The sequence below is a fragment of the Hyla sarda genome, chromosome 1 (assembly GCF_029499605.1).
Source record: "Hyla sarda isolate aHylSar1 chromosome 1, aHylSar1.hap1, whole genome shotgun sequence".
NCBI classification, from domain to species: domain Eukaryota; kingdom Metazoa; phylum Chordata; class Amphibia; order Anura; family Hylidae; genus Hyla; species Hyla sarda.
In genome coordinates this window covers 219,245,008-219,258,317 of record NC_079189.1, presented here as the reverse complement: position 1 = coordinate 219,258,317, position 13,310 = coordinate 219,245,008, and the positions used below count along the sequence as shown (strand labels likewise).

The following is a 13,310-nucleotide window of genomic DNA, read 5'->3' as shown; positions in this document are numbered from 1 at the left end:
AAGAGGCCTCCTGAGGCGCCGTCCCCCAAGAGTCCTCCTAGGCTGCCACCCCCCCAAGAGGCCTCCTGGATCGCCGCCCCCCAATGGGCCTCCTGGGTCGCGGACCCCCAAGAGGCCTCCTGCATAACGGCCCCCTAAGAGGCCGCGGCCCCCCAAGAGGCCTCCTGGGTAACGGACCCCCAAGAGGCCTTCTGGGTCGCCACTTCCCAAGAGGCCTCCTGGGTCACCGCCCCCCAGGAGTCCTCCTGGGACGCTGCCCCGCAAGAGTCCTCCTGGTCCGCCGCCCCCCAAGAGGCCTCCTGGGTCGCCGCCCCCCAAGACTCCTCCTTAGGCGCCGTCCCCCAAGAGTCCTCCTAGGCTGCCACCCCCCAAGAGTCCTCCTAGGCTGCCGCCCCCCAAGAGACCTCCTGGGTCGCCGCACCCCAAGAGCACTCCTGGGTCGCCGCCCCCCAAGAGGCCTCCTGGGTCGCCGCCCCCCAAGAATCCTCCTAGGCTGCCGCCCCCCAAGAGGCCTCCTGGGTCGGCGCCCCCCAAGAGGCCTCCTCGGCCGCCGCCCCCCAAGAGGCCTCCTGGTTCGCCGCCCCCCAAGAGGCCACCTGAGGCACAATCCCCCAAGAGTCCTCCTGGGTCACCGCCACCCAAGAGGCCTCCTGGTTCGCCACCCCCCAAGAGGCCTCCTGGGCCGCCGCACCCCAAGAGGACTCCTGGGTCGCCGCCCCCCAAGAGGCCTCCTGGGTCGCCGCCCCCCAAGACTCCTCCTTTGGTGCCGACCCCCAAGAGCCCTCCTGAGGCGCCGTCCCCCAAGAGTCCTCCTACGCTGCCGCCCCCCAAGAGTCCTCCTAGGCTGCCGCCCCCCAAGAGACCTCCTGGGTCGCCGTACCCCAAGAGCACTCCTGGGTCGCCGCCCCGCAAGAGGCCTCCTGGGCCGCCGACCCCCAAGAATCCTTCTAGGCTGCCGCCCCCCAAGAGGCCTCCTGTGTCGCCGCCCCCCAAGAGGCCTCCTGTGTCGGCGCAAGAGGCCTCCTGGTTCGCCGCCCCCCAAGAGGCCACCTTAGGCGCTGACCCCCAAGAGTCCTCCTGGGTCACCGCCACCCAAGAGTCCTCCTAGGCTGCCGCCCCCCAAGAGACCTCCTGGGTCGCCGCACCCCAAGAGGACTCCTGGGTCACCTCCCCCCAAGAGGCCTCCTAGGCCACCGCCCCCCAAGAGGCCTCCTGGGTCACCGCCCCTCAAGAGGCCTCCTGAGGCGCCGTCCCCCAAGAGTCCTCCTAGGCTGCCACCCCCCAAGAGGCCTCCTAGGCCGCCGCCCCCCAAGAGGCCTCCTGGGTCGCCCCCCAAGACTCCTCCTGAGGCGCCGTCCCCAAGAGTCCTCCTAGGCTGCCACCCCGCAAGAGGCCTCCTGGATCGCCGCCCCCCAAGAGTCCTCCTGGGCCGCCGCCCCCCAAGAGTCCTCCTAGGCTGCCACCCCCCAAGAGGCCTCCTGGATCGCCGCCCCCCAAGAGTCCTCCTGGGCCGCCGCCTCCCAAGAGGCCTCCTAGGCCACCGCCCCCCAAGAGGCCTCCTGGGTCACCGCCCCTCAAGAGTCCTCCTGGGTCACCGCCACCCAAGAGGCCTCCTGGTTCGTCACCCCCAAAGAGGCCTCCTGGGCCGCCGCACCCCAAGAGGACTCCTGGGTCGCCGCCCCCCAAGAGGCCTCCTGGGTCACCGCCCCCCAAGACTCCTCCTTTGGTGCCGCCCCCCAAGAGCCCTCCTGAGGCGCCGTCCCCCAAGAGTCCTCCTACGCTGCCGCCCCCCAAGAGTCCTCCTAGGCTGCCGCCCCCCAAGAGACCTCCTGGGTCGCCGTACCCCAAGAGCACTCCTGGGTCGCCGCCCCCCAAGAGGCCTCCTGGGCCGCCGCCCCCCAAGAATCCTTCTAGGCTGCCGCCCCCCAAGAGGCCTCCTGTGTCGCCGCCCCCCAAGAGGCCTCCTGTGTCGGCGCCCCCCAAGAGGCCTCCTTGGCCACCGCCCCACAAGAGGCCTCCTGGTTCGCCGCCCCCCCAAGAGGCCACCTGAGGCGCTGACCCCCAAGAGTCCTCCTGGGTCACCGCCACCCAAGAGTCCTCCTAGGCTGCCGCCCCCCAAGAGACCTCCTGGGTCGCCGCACCCCAAGAGGACTCCTGGGTCACCTCCCCCCAAGAGGCCTCCTAGGCCACCGCCCCCCAAGAGGCCTCCTGGGTCACCGCCCCTCAAGAGGCCTCCTGAGGCGCCGTCCCCCAAGAGTCCTCCTAGGCTGCCACCCCCCAAGAGGCCTCCTAGGCCGCCGCCCCCCAAGCGGCCTCCTGGGTCGCCCCCCAATACTCCTCCTGAGGCGCCGTCCCCAAGAGTCCTCCTAGGCTGCCACCCCCCAAGAGGCCTCCTGGATCGCCGCCCCCCAAGAGTCCTCCTGGGCCGCCGCCTCCCAAGAGGCCTCCTAGGCCACCGCCCCCCAAGAGGCCTCCTGGGTCACCGCCCCTCAAGAGGCCTCCTGAGGCGCCGTCCCCCAAGAGTCCTCCTAGGCTGCCACCCCCCAAGAGGCCTCCTGGATCGCCGCCCCCCAATAGGCCTCCTGGGTCGCGGACCCCCAAGAGGCCTCCTGCGTAACGGCCCCCCAAGAGGCCGCGGCCCCCCAAGAGGCCTCCTGGGTAACGGCCCCCCAAGAGGCCTCCTGGGTCGCCGCTCCCCAAGAGGCCTCCTGGGTCACCGCCCCCCAAGAGTCCTCCTGGGACGCTGACCCGCAAGAGTCCTCCTGGGTCGCCGCCCCCCCAAGACTCCTCCTTAGGCGCCGTCCCCCAAGAGTCCTCCTAGGCTGCCACCCCCAAGAGTCCTCCTAGGCTGCCGCCCCCCCAGAGATCTCCTGGGTCGCCGCACCCCAAGAGCACTCCTGGGTCGCCGCCCCCCAAGAGGCCTCCTGGGTCGCCGCCCCCCAAGAATCCTCCTAGGCTGCCGCCCCCCAAGAGGCCTCCTGGTTCGGCGCCCCCCAAGAGGCCTCCTCAGCCGCCGCCCCCCAAGAGGCCTCCTGGTTCGCCGCCCCCAAGAGGCCACCTGAGGCGCAATCCCCCAAGAGTCCTCCTGGGTCACCGCCACCCAAGAGGCCTCCTGGTTCGCCGCCCCCCAAGAGGCCTCCTGGGCCGCCGCCCCCCAAGAGACCTCTTGGGTCGCCGCACCCCAAGAGGACTCCTGGGTCGCCCTCCCCCAAGAGGCCTCCTGGGTCGCCGCCCCCCAAGACTCCTCCTTTGGTGCCGCCCCCCAAGAGCCCTCCTGAGGCGCCATCCCCCAAGAGTCCTCCTACGCTGCCACCCCCCAAGAGTCCTCCTAGGCTGCCGCCCCCCAAGAGACCTCCTGGGTCGCCGTACCCCAAGAGCACTCCTGGGTCGCCACCCCCCAAGAGGCCTCCTGGGCCGCCGCCCCCCAAGAATCCTTCTAGGCTGCCGCCCCCCAAGAGGCCTCCTGTGTAGCTGCCCCCCAAGAGGCCTCCTGTGTCAGCGCCCCCCAAGAGGCCTCCTTGGCCACCGCCCCCCAAGAGGCCTCCTGGTTCGCCGCCCCCCAAGAGGCCACCTGAGGCGCTGACCCCCAAGAGTCCTCCAGGGTCACCGCCACCCAAGAGTCCTCCTAGGCTGCCGCCCCCCAGGAGACCTCCTAGGCCACCGCCCCCCAAGAGGCCTCCTGGGTCACCGCCCCTCAAGAGGCCTCCTGAGGCGCCGTCCCCCAAGAGTCCTCCTAGGCTGCCACCCCCCAAGAGGCCTCCTGGATCGCCGCCCCCCAATGGGCCTCCTGGGTCGCGGACCCCCAAGAGGCCTCCTGCGTAACGGCCCCCTAAGAGGCCGCGGCCCCCCAAGAGGCCTCCTGGGTAACGGACCCCCAAGAGGCCTTCTGGGTCGCCACTCCCCAAGAGGCCTCCTGGGTCACCGCCCCCCAAGAGTCCAACTGGGACGCTGCCCCGCAAGAGTCCTCCTGGTCCGCCGCCCCCCAAGAGGCCTCCTGGGTCGCCGCCCCCCCAAGACTCCTCCTTAGGGGCCGTCCCCCAAGAGTCCTCCTAGGCTGCCACCCCCCAAGAGTCCTCCTAGGCTGCCGCCCCCCAAGAGACCTCCTGGGTCGCCGCACCCCAAGAGCACTCCTGGGTCGCCGCCCCCCAAGAGGCCTCCTGGGTCGCCGCCCCCCAAGAATCCTCCTAGGCTGCCGCCCCCCAAGAGGCCTCCTGGGTCGGCGCCCCCCAAGAGGCCTCCTCGGCCGCCGCCCCCCAAGAGGCCTCCTGGTTCGCCGTCCCCCAAGAGGCCACCTGAGGCGCAATCCCCCAAGAGTCCTCCTGGGTCATAGCCACCCAAGAGGCCTCCTGGTTCGCCGCCCCCCATGAGGCCTCCTAGGCCACCGCCCCCCAAGAGGCCTCCTGGGTCACCGCCCCTCAAGAGGCCTCCTGAGGCGCCGTCCCCCAAGAGTCCTCCAAGCCGCCGCCCCCCAAGCGGCCTCCTGGGTCGCCCCCCAATACTCCTCCTGAGGCGCCGTCCCCAAGAGTCCTCCTAGGCTGCCACCCCCCAAGAGGCCTCCTGGATCGCCGCCCCCCAAGAGTCCTCCTGGGCCGCCGCCTCCCAAGAGGCCTCCTAGGCCACCGCCCCCCAAGAGGCCTCCTGGGTCACCGCCCCTCAAGAGGCCTCCTGAGGCGCCGTCCCCCAAGAGTCCTCCTAGGCTGCCACCCCCCAAGAGGCCTCCTGGATCGCCGCCCCCCAATAGGCCTCCTGGGTCGCGGACCCCCAAGAGGCCTCCTGCGTAACGGCCCCCCAAGAGGCCGCGGCCCCCCAAGAGGCCTCCTGGGTAACGGCCCCCCAAGAGGCCTCCTGGGTCGCCGCTCCCCAAGAGGCCTCCTGGGTCACCGCCCCCCAAGAGTCCTCCTGGGACGCTGACCCGCAAGAGTCCTCCTGGGTCGCCGCCCCCCCAAGACTCCTCCTTAGGCGCCGTCCCCCAAGAGTCCTCCTAGGCTGCCACCCCCAAGAGTCCTCCTAGGCTGCCGCCCCCCAAGAGACCTCCTGGGTCGCCACACCCCAAGAGCACTCCTGGGTCGCCGCCCCCCAAGAGACCTCCTGGGTCGCCGCACCCCAAGAGCACTCCTGGGTCGCCGCCCCCCAAGAGGCCTCCTGGGTCGCCGCCCCCCAAGAATCCTCCTAGGCTGCCGCCCCCCAAGAGGCCTCCTGGTTCGGCGCCCCCCAAGAGGCCTCCTCAGCCGCCGCCCCCCAAGAGGCCTCCTGGTTCGCCGCCCCCAAGAGGCCACCTGAGGCGCAATCCCCCAAGAGTCCTCCTGGGTCACCGCCACCCAAGAGGCCTCCTGGTTCGCCGCCCCCCAAGAGGCCTCCTGGGCCGCCGCCCCCCAAGAGACCTCTTGGGTCGCCGCACCCCAAGAGGACTCCTGGGTCGCCCTCCCCCAAGAGGCCTCCTGGGTCGCCGCCCCCCAAGACTCCTCCTTTGGTGCCGCCCCCCAAGAGCCCTCCTGAGGCGCCATCCCCCAAGAGTCCTCCTACGCTGCCACCCCCCAAGAGTCCTCCTAGGCTGCCGCCCCCCAAGAGACCTCCTGGGTCGCCGTACCCCAAGAGCACTCCTGGGTCGCCACCCCCCAAGAGGCCTCCTGTGTCGCCGCCCCCCAAGAGGCCTCCTGTGTCGGCACCCCCCAAGAGGCCTCCTTGGCCACCGCCCCCCAAGAGGCCTCCTGGTTCGCCGCCCCCCAAGAGGCCACCTGAGGCGCTGACCCCCAAGAGTCCTCCTGGGTCACTGCCACCCAAGAGTCCTCCTAGGCTGCCGCCCCCCAAGAGACATCCTGGGGCGCCGTCCCCCAAGAGTCCTCCTACGCTGCCGCCCCCCAAGAGTCCTCCTTTGGTGCCGCCCCCCAAGAGCCCTCCTGAGGCGCCGTCCCCCAAGAGTCCTCCTACGCTGCCGCCCCCCAAGAGTCCTCCTAGGCTGCCGCCCCCCAAGAGACCTCCTGGGTCGCCGTACCCCAAGAGCACTCCTGGGTCGCCGCCCCCCAAGAGGCCTCCTGTGTCGGCACCCCCCAAGAGGCCTCCTTGGCCACCGCCCCCCAAGAGGCCTCCTGGTTCGCCGCCCCCCAAGAGGCCACCTGAGGCGCTGACCCCCAAGAGTCCTCCTGGGTCACCGCCACCCAAGAGTCCTCCTAGGCTGCCGCCCCCCAAGAGACCTCCTGGGTCGCCGCACCCCAAGAGGACTCCTGGGTCACCTCCCCCAAGAGTCCTCCTAGGCTGCTGCCCCCCAAGATGTCTCCTAGGCTGCCGCCCCCCAAGGGTCCTCCTAGGCCGCCACCCCCCAAGAAGCCTCCTTGGTCACCGCCCCCCAAGAGGCCTCCTGAGGCGCCGTCCCCAATAGTCCTCCTAGGCTGCCATCCCCCAAGAGGCCTCCTGAATCGCTGCCACCCAAGAAGCCTCCTGGGCTACCGCCCCCAAGAGGCCTCCTGGGTCTCCTCCCCCCAAGAGTCCTCCTAGGCTGCCGCCCCCCAAGAGGCCTCCTGGGTCACCGCCCCCCCAAGAGTCCTCCTGAACCGCCACCCCCCAAGAGGCTTCCTGGGCCGCCGCCCCCCAAGAGGCCTCCTGGGTCGCCGCCACCTAAGAGGCCTCCTGGGTCGCTGCCCCCCAAGAGTCCTCCTGGGTCGCTGACCCCCAAGAGGCCTCCTGGGTCGTCGCCCCCCAAAAGTCCTCCTGGGTCGCCGCCCACCAAGAGGCCTCCTGGTTCGCCGCTCCCCATGAGTCCTCCTGGGTAGCGGCCCCCCAAAAGGCCTCCTGGTTCGCAGCCCCCCAAAATCCCCCCTGGTTGGCTGCCACCCAAGAGTCCTCCTGGGTCGTCTCACTCCAAGAGGCCTCCTGGGTTGCCGCCCCCCAAGAGTCCTCCTGGGTCGCCGCCCCCCAAGAGTCGCCGCCGTCCTCCATTAGGCCTCCATGGTTGCCGCCTTCCAAGAGGCCTCCTAGTTCGCCCTCTCCAAAGAGGCCTCCTGGGTCGCCACCCCCAAGAGTCCTCCTTGGTCACCGCTCCCCAAGAGAACTCCAGGGCCTCAGCCCCCCAAGATTCCTCCTGGGTCGCCGCCCCCCAAGAGGCCTCCTGGGTCGCCGCCCCCAAGAGGCCTCCTGGGTCGCCCTCTCCCAAGAGTCCTCCTGAATCGCCCTCTCCCAAGAGGCTTCCTGGGTCGCCACCACCCAAGAGGCCTCCTGGGTCGCCACCACCCAAGAAGCCTCCTGGGTCACCGCCCCCCAAGAGGCCTCCTGGGTTACCGCCCCCCAAGAGGCCTCTGGGGTCGCCGCCCCCCTAGAGGCCTCCTGGGTCGCCGCCCCCCAAGATTCCTCCTGGGTCACCCTCTCCCAAGAGTCCTCCTGGGCCACCGCCCTCAAAGAGGCCTCCTGGTTTGCTGCCACCCAAGAGGCCTCCTGGATCTCTGCCCCCCCCCAAGAGGCCTCCTGGTTCGCCAGCCCCCCAAGAGGCCTCCTGGGTCGTCACCCAACAAGAAGCTTCCTGGGTTGCCGCCACCCAAGAGGCCTCCTGGCCTCCCGTCACCCCATAAGAGGCCTCCTGGCCTCCCGTCACCCCATAACAGGCCTCCTGGGTCGCTGCCCCAATAGGCATCTTGGGTCATCACCCTCCAAGAGTCCTCCTGGGTTGCCACCCCCCAGAGGCCTACTATGTCGCCACCCTCCAAGATACCTCCTGGGTTGCTGACCCCCAAGTGGCCTCCTTGGCCGCTGCCCCCTAAAAGGCCCCCTGGTTCGCCTTCATCCAAGAGTCCTTCTGGGTCATTGCCCTCTAAGAGGCCTCCTGGGTCGCTGCCCCCCAAGAGGCCTCCTGGGTCGCTGCCCCCCAAGAGTCCTCCTGGGTCGCCCTCTCCCGAGTCCTCCTGGGTCACCCTCTCCCAAGAGTCCTCCTGGGTCGCCCTCTCCCAAGAATCCTCCTGGGTTGCCCTCTCCCAAGAGTCCTCCTGGGTTGCCCTCTCCCAAGAGTCCTCCTGGCTCGCCCTCTCCCAAGAGGCTTCCTGGGCCGCTGCCACCCAAGAGGCCTGCTGGGTCGCCGCCCCCCAAGAGGCCTCCTGGGTCGCTGCCCCCCAAGAGGCCTCCTGGTTCGCCCTCTCCCAAGAGGCCTCCTGGGTCGCTGCCCCCCAAGAGGCCTCCGGGGTCACCGCCCCCCTAGAGGACTCCTGGGTCGCCGTCCACCAAGAGGCCTACTGGGTTGCCAGCCCCCCAAAATTCCTCCTGGGTCGCCACCCTCCAAGAGGCCTCCTGGGTCGCTGCCCCCCCCCAAGAGGCCTCCTGGGCCGCCCTCTCCCAAAAGTCTTCCTGGGCCGCTGCCCTCAAAGAGGCCTCCTGGTTTGGTGCCACCCAAGAGGCCTCCTGGGTCTCCACCCCCCAAGAGGCCTCCTGGGTCGTCACCCAACAAGAAGCTTCCTGGGCCGCCGCCCCCCAAGACGCCTCCTGGGTCACCGCCACCCAAGAGGCCTCCTGGGTCACTGCCCCCCAAGAGGCCTCCTGGGTCGCTGCCCCCCAAGAGGCCTCCTGGGTCACCGCCACCCAAGAGGCCTCCTGGGTCACCGCCAACCAAGAGGCCTCCTGGATCGCTGTCCCCCAAGAGGCCTCCTGGTTCGCCCTCTCCCAAGAGGCCTCCTGGGTCGCTGCCCCCCAAGAGGCCTCTGGGGTCACTGCCCCCCTAGAGGCCTCCTGGGTTGCCGCCCCCCAAGACTCCTCCTGGGTCGCCGCCCCCTAAGACTCCTCCTGGGTCACCGCCCTCCAAGAGGCCTCCTGGGTCACGGCCCCCCCAAGAGGCCTCCTGGGTCGCCGCCCCCCAAGACTCCTCCTGGGTCACCGCCCTCCAAGAGGCCTCCTGGGTCGCCGCCCCCCCCAAGAGGCCTCCTGGGCCGCCCTCTCCCAAGAGTCCTCCTGGGCCGCTGCCCTCAAAGAGGCCTCCTGGTTTGCTGCCACCCAAGAGGCCTCCTGGGTCTCCGCCCCCCAAGAGGCCTCCTGGGTCTCCGCCCCCCAAGAGGCCTCCTGGGTCGCCACCCCCCCAAGAGTTCTCCTGGATAGCCACCCCCCCAAGAGTTCTCCTGGATCGCCCTCTCCCGCGAGTCCTCCTGGATCGCCCTCTCCCGCAAGTCCTCCTGGATCGCCCTCTCCCGCGAGTCCTCCTGGATCGCCCTCTCCCGCGAGTCCTCCTGGGTCGCCACCCCCAAGAGGCCTCCTGGGTCTCCACCACCCAAGAGGACTCCTGGTTCGCCCTCTCCCAAGAGGCTTCCGGGGTCGCCGCTTCCCTAGAGGCCTCCTGGGTCGCCGCCCCCCAAGATTCCTCCTGGGTCGCCCTCTCCCAAGAGTCCTCCTGGGCCGCCGCCCTCAAAGAGGCCTCCTGGTTTGCTGCCACCCAAGAGGCCTCCTGGGTCTCTGCCCCCCAAGAGGCCTCCTGGGTCTCTGCCCCCCCAAGAGGCCTCCTGGGTCGCCAGCCCCCCAAGAGTCCTCCTGGGTCGCCAGCCCTCCAAGAGTCCTCCTGGATCGCCAGCCCCCCAAGAGCCCTTCTGGATCGCCGCGCCCAAGAGGCCACCTGGGTCGTCTCCCAACAAGAAGCTTCCTGGGTCGCCGCCACCCAAGAGGCCTTCTGGCCTCCCGTCACCCCATAAGAGGCCTCCTGGGTCGCCACCCCAATAGGCATCTTGGGTCATCACCCTCCAAGAGTCCTCCTGGGTTGCCACCCCCCAGAGGCCTACTATGTCGCCACCCTCCAAGATGCCTCCTGGGTTGCTGACCCCCAAGTGGCCTCCTTGGCCGCTGCCCCCTAAAAGGCCCCCTGGTTCGCCTTCACCCAAGAGTCCTCCTGGGTCACTGCCCTCTAAGAGGCCTCCTGGGTCGCCGCCCCCCTAGAGGCCTCCTGGGTCCCTGCCCCCCAAGAGACCTCCTGGGTCGCCCTCTCCCGAGTCCTCCTGGGTCGCCCTCTCCCAAGAGTCCTCCTGGGTCGCCCTCTCCCAAGAGTCCTCCTGGGTTGCCCTCTCCCAAGAGTCCTCCTGGGTTGCCCTCTCCCAAGAGTCCTCCTGGGTTGCCCTCTCCTAAGAGTCCTCCTGGGTCGCCGCCCCCAAGAGGCTTCCTGGGCCACTACCCCCCAAGAGGCATTCTGGCTCCCCGTCACCCCATAAGAGGCCTCCTGGGTCGCCGCCCCAATAGGCATCTTGGGTCATCACCCTCCAAGAGTCCTCCTGGGTTGCCACCCCCCAGAGGCCTACTATGTCGCCACCCTCCAAGATGCCTCCTGGGTTGCTGACCCCCAAGTGGCCTTCTTGGCCGCTGCCCCCTAAAAGGCCCCCTGGTTCGCCTTCAACCAAGAGTCCTCCTGGGTCACTGCCCTCTAAGATGCCTCCTGGGTTGCTTCCACACAAGAAGCCTCCTGGGTCGCCGCCCCCCTAGAGGCCTCCTGGGTCACCACCTACCAAGAGACCTTCTGCATTTCCGCCCCCCAAGAGACCTTCTGGGTCGCCACCCCCAAAGAGACCTCCTCAGTCGCCTCCACCAAAGAGGCCTCCTGGGCCGCCACCCCCCAAGGAGCCTTCTTGGTTGCCACCCCCAAAGAGGCCTCCTAGGCTGCCGCCCCCAAAGAAGCCTCCTGGGTCGCCGCCCCCAAAGAGGCCTTCTGGGTCACCGCCCCCCAGAGGCCTCTTGGGTCGCCACCTCCCAAAGAAGTCTCTTGGGTCGCCGCTCCCCAAGAGGCCTTATGGGTCGCTTCACCCAAGAGGTCTCCAGGGTCGCTCTACCCAAGAGGTCTCCTGGATCAACACCCCATAAGTGGCTTCCTTGGCCAATGCCCCCTAAAAGGCCCCCTGGTTCACCTTCTCCCAAGAGTCCTTCTGGGTCGCCACCCTCCAAGACGCCTCCTGGGTCGCCGTCCCCCAAGAGGCCTCATGGGTCGCCGCCTCCCAAGAGGCCTCCTTGGTCACCGCCCCCCAAGAGGCCTCATGCGTCGCCTCCCCCTAGAGTCCTCCTTGTATGCCTTCACCCAAGAGGCCTCCTAGGTCGCTGCCCCCCAAGAAGCCTCTTGGGTCACCGCCCCCCAAGAATTCTCCTTAATCATCGTCCCCAAGAGGTCTCCTGGGTCGCTGCCCCCCAAGAGGCCTTATGGGTCGCTTCACCAGAGAGGTCTCTTGGGTGGCTGATTTTGAATATTGCGAAGTGTCGCTGAGGCAACTTCGGAAGTTCCTTGTGAGGGGCGGCTGTGGAGCTTTCTATTGGGGAAGAAGCACCTGCACCTGCCGGATCCATCAGGCTGACTCTGCAGCCGGAGATCTCACGGTCGAGACGCCACCGGCCAGTGCGCACTCCCGTGATTTCACTAATCTCCCCAACACCGCCAACTCTAAAAGGACTCGCCTGGACCGCAGCAAGTACTCAGTCAGACACGCCGTATTGAATGTCAGGTACCATGCACACATCGTAACTGCACCTATACCTTGCGCAATAGCTCCTTTGTCCACATGCATACTGTTGTGGAAATATTTTCTTGTTTGTCACATTGCCTTCATGGTGAGTGTAAGGTTGTGCAGTGTGGTTTGTTGTTATTGGCTATTGGCACAGCTGCAGATGTGTTGGTGGTCAGTGACATATAAGCCTCAGTGCACAATGTTGTGACCATATTGTAACTTGTCTGTGTCCACTGTGGGAGTGCCTTTGAGACAGTGGCTGTAGGTGTGACACCTGATACTGTTTATGTGGGAGTGGCTACTGTAACCCCTCCCTCTTTGTTGTGTACATAAATAAACTGAACACTGATCTCCCCAGGAATTTCTTTCAATGCTGGAGGAGGAATCAGTTGCTGGATCACTGACTGTCTGTCTGTGTTTTTTCAACTATTGCGAATTCGCTATCCTGGCAGACACCACTGAGCCCGAATTATTACAAGTCTGGATATTCTACAACAATACACAGCCCACTCCTCTGTTTAAAAGTACTACAAGTGCAGATTGTGCATGTTATTACCCTGGACTGCATGTCACAATCCCGGACTGAAATCTAATTTTTTTCTCTCCTTTTTCTAGCATCCCCCTATTTTTGACTTTGGTGATACTACTCGCAATACCTGGAAATACATTTATAATCTAAACAGATAGGCAAGTCCACACCAAATATACACCTGCATATGTAATACTGAACTTCAAACTGTTACCTAACTATTTTAACTAGTTCGTTGCCCTCTTCTTTATTTAGATTCCCCCTCTTGTCATATACTCCTAGACGCACTTTTCTGCTGCTTCGCACTAATTCATACACCTTATGCAACAGGTATGCACTTATTTTTAATGTATAGATTTTAATATTTTTACTCATATTATACTTTTACTCATACCACATTTTATACTCATACAACTATATTTTTTCAGCATCCAAAATAGTCTCGAGTCCATACTTTGCACTTGATCAATTTTCGCCTGGCATATTCATCCTCTACAGGTATATATTCATTTAAAACATCATTATAAAGTCCCATTTTGCGCTTACTGTTTCTTTTTTTCAACAAATCTCTTTTTATTAGATTTAAGAATAACATGAAACAATGTAAAAGACTTTCCTGGATCAGCGCAGTGACCCTACACAAGTGTTAGAGTACAGTGGTTAACATTCAGGAAGTTAGTAGTGTCACTTCCGATTGAACAAGATAGACCTACTCTAGAGTCCAGGTTGGTCTTAGGAGACACAGGTTAAAACAACATAATAATAAAAACAGAATGACAAAAGTCATTTCTAGTAGTTGTAGCAAATAGGTAAGCTGGTGTCTCGTCATAAGAACAACAACAATAACGTGTAAACATGTCATAGAGAAACGGGTATACGTATATAGCATAGCTATCATGAGCAAGGAAGTAAACATGTCCCGGCCAGGACATCGTGTAAGAGTACTGCTTTCAATTGAGTGGGGAACACAGGGGAGGGGGGGGGGAAGAAGTGAAGGGTTGTGTAATTTAGAGTGTGGATAGAAGGAAGTGGAGGGGGGAGTAGGGAATCTCTGGGTGAGCTCAAGTAACTACTTCAGCATTAGGGGTATAGCGTTTTTTATATTTCAGCCATGGAGTCCATAACTTCATAAACCTGTCATGGGAATATAAGTGCCAACTAGACATCTCCTCCATGCAACATATCTGGCTCACTTTCTCTAACCATTGAGCTTTGGTAGGGGGGGGGTCTTTTGTTTCCATAACAAAGGAATAAGCGTCCTGGCTGCTGCTAGCATGTGGGTAGGTAGGGAGTTTATGGATGGTCTAAGAGAGGGAGTGGGAAGCGCCAGAGCTACTACCGCCATA

The 13,310-nt window shown here is 65.1% G+C and overlaps 1 protein-coding gene across 6 annotated transcripts in view; it reads left to right on the top strand.

Moving 5' to 3' along the window:
• CDS1 (CDP-diacylglycerol synthase 1) overlaps window positions 1–13,310 on the top strand; it is a 429,921-nt gene that overhangs the window by 205,099 nt on the left and 211,512 nt on the right. For 3 of the 6 annotated variants that reach the window (XM_056568770.1, XM_056568772.1, XM_056568771.1), the window contains exons 2-3: window positions 12,220–12,294; window positions 12,393–12,462. The exons of 2 other annotated variants lie outside the window; for them this stretch is intronic. The gene's annotated coding sequence lies outside the window, so the exon portion shown is untranslated. Of the gene's footprint in view, window positions 1–12,219; window positions 12,295–12,392; window positions 12,463–12,551; window positions 12,690–13,310 lie in introns of all 6 variants that reach the window. One more of the 6 variants, XM_056568769.1, reaches the window with a different exon arrangement.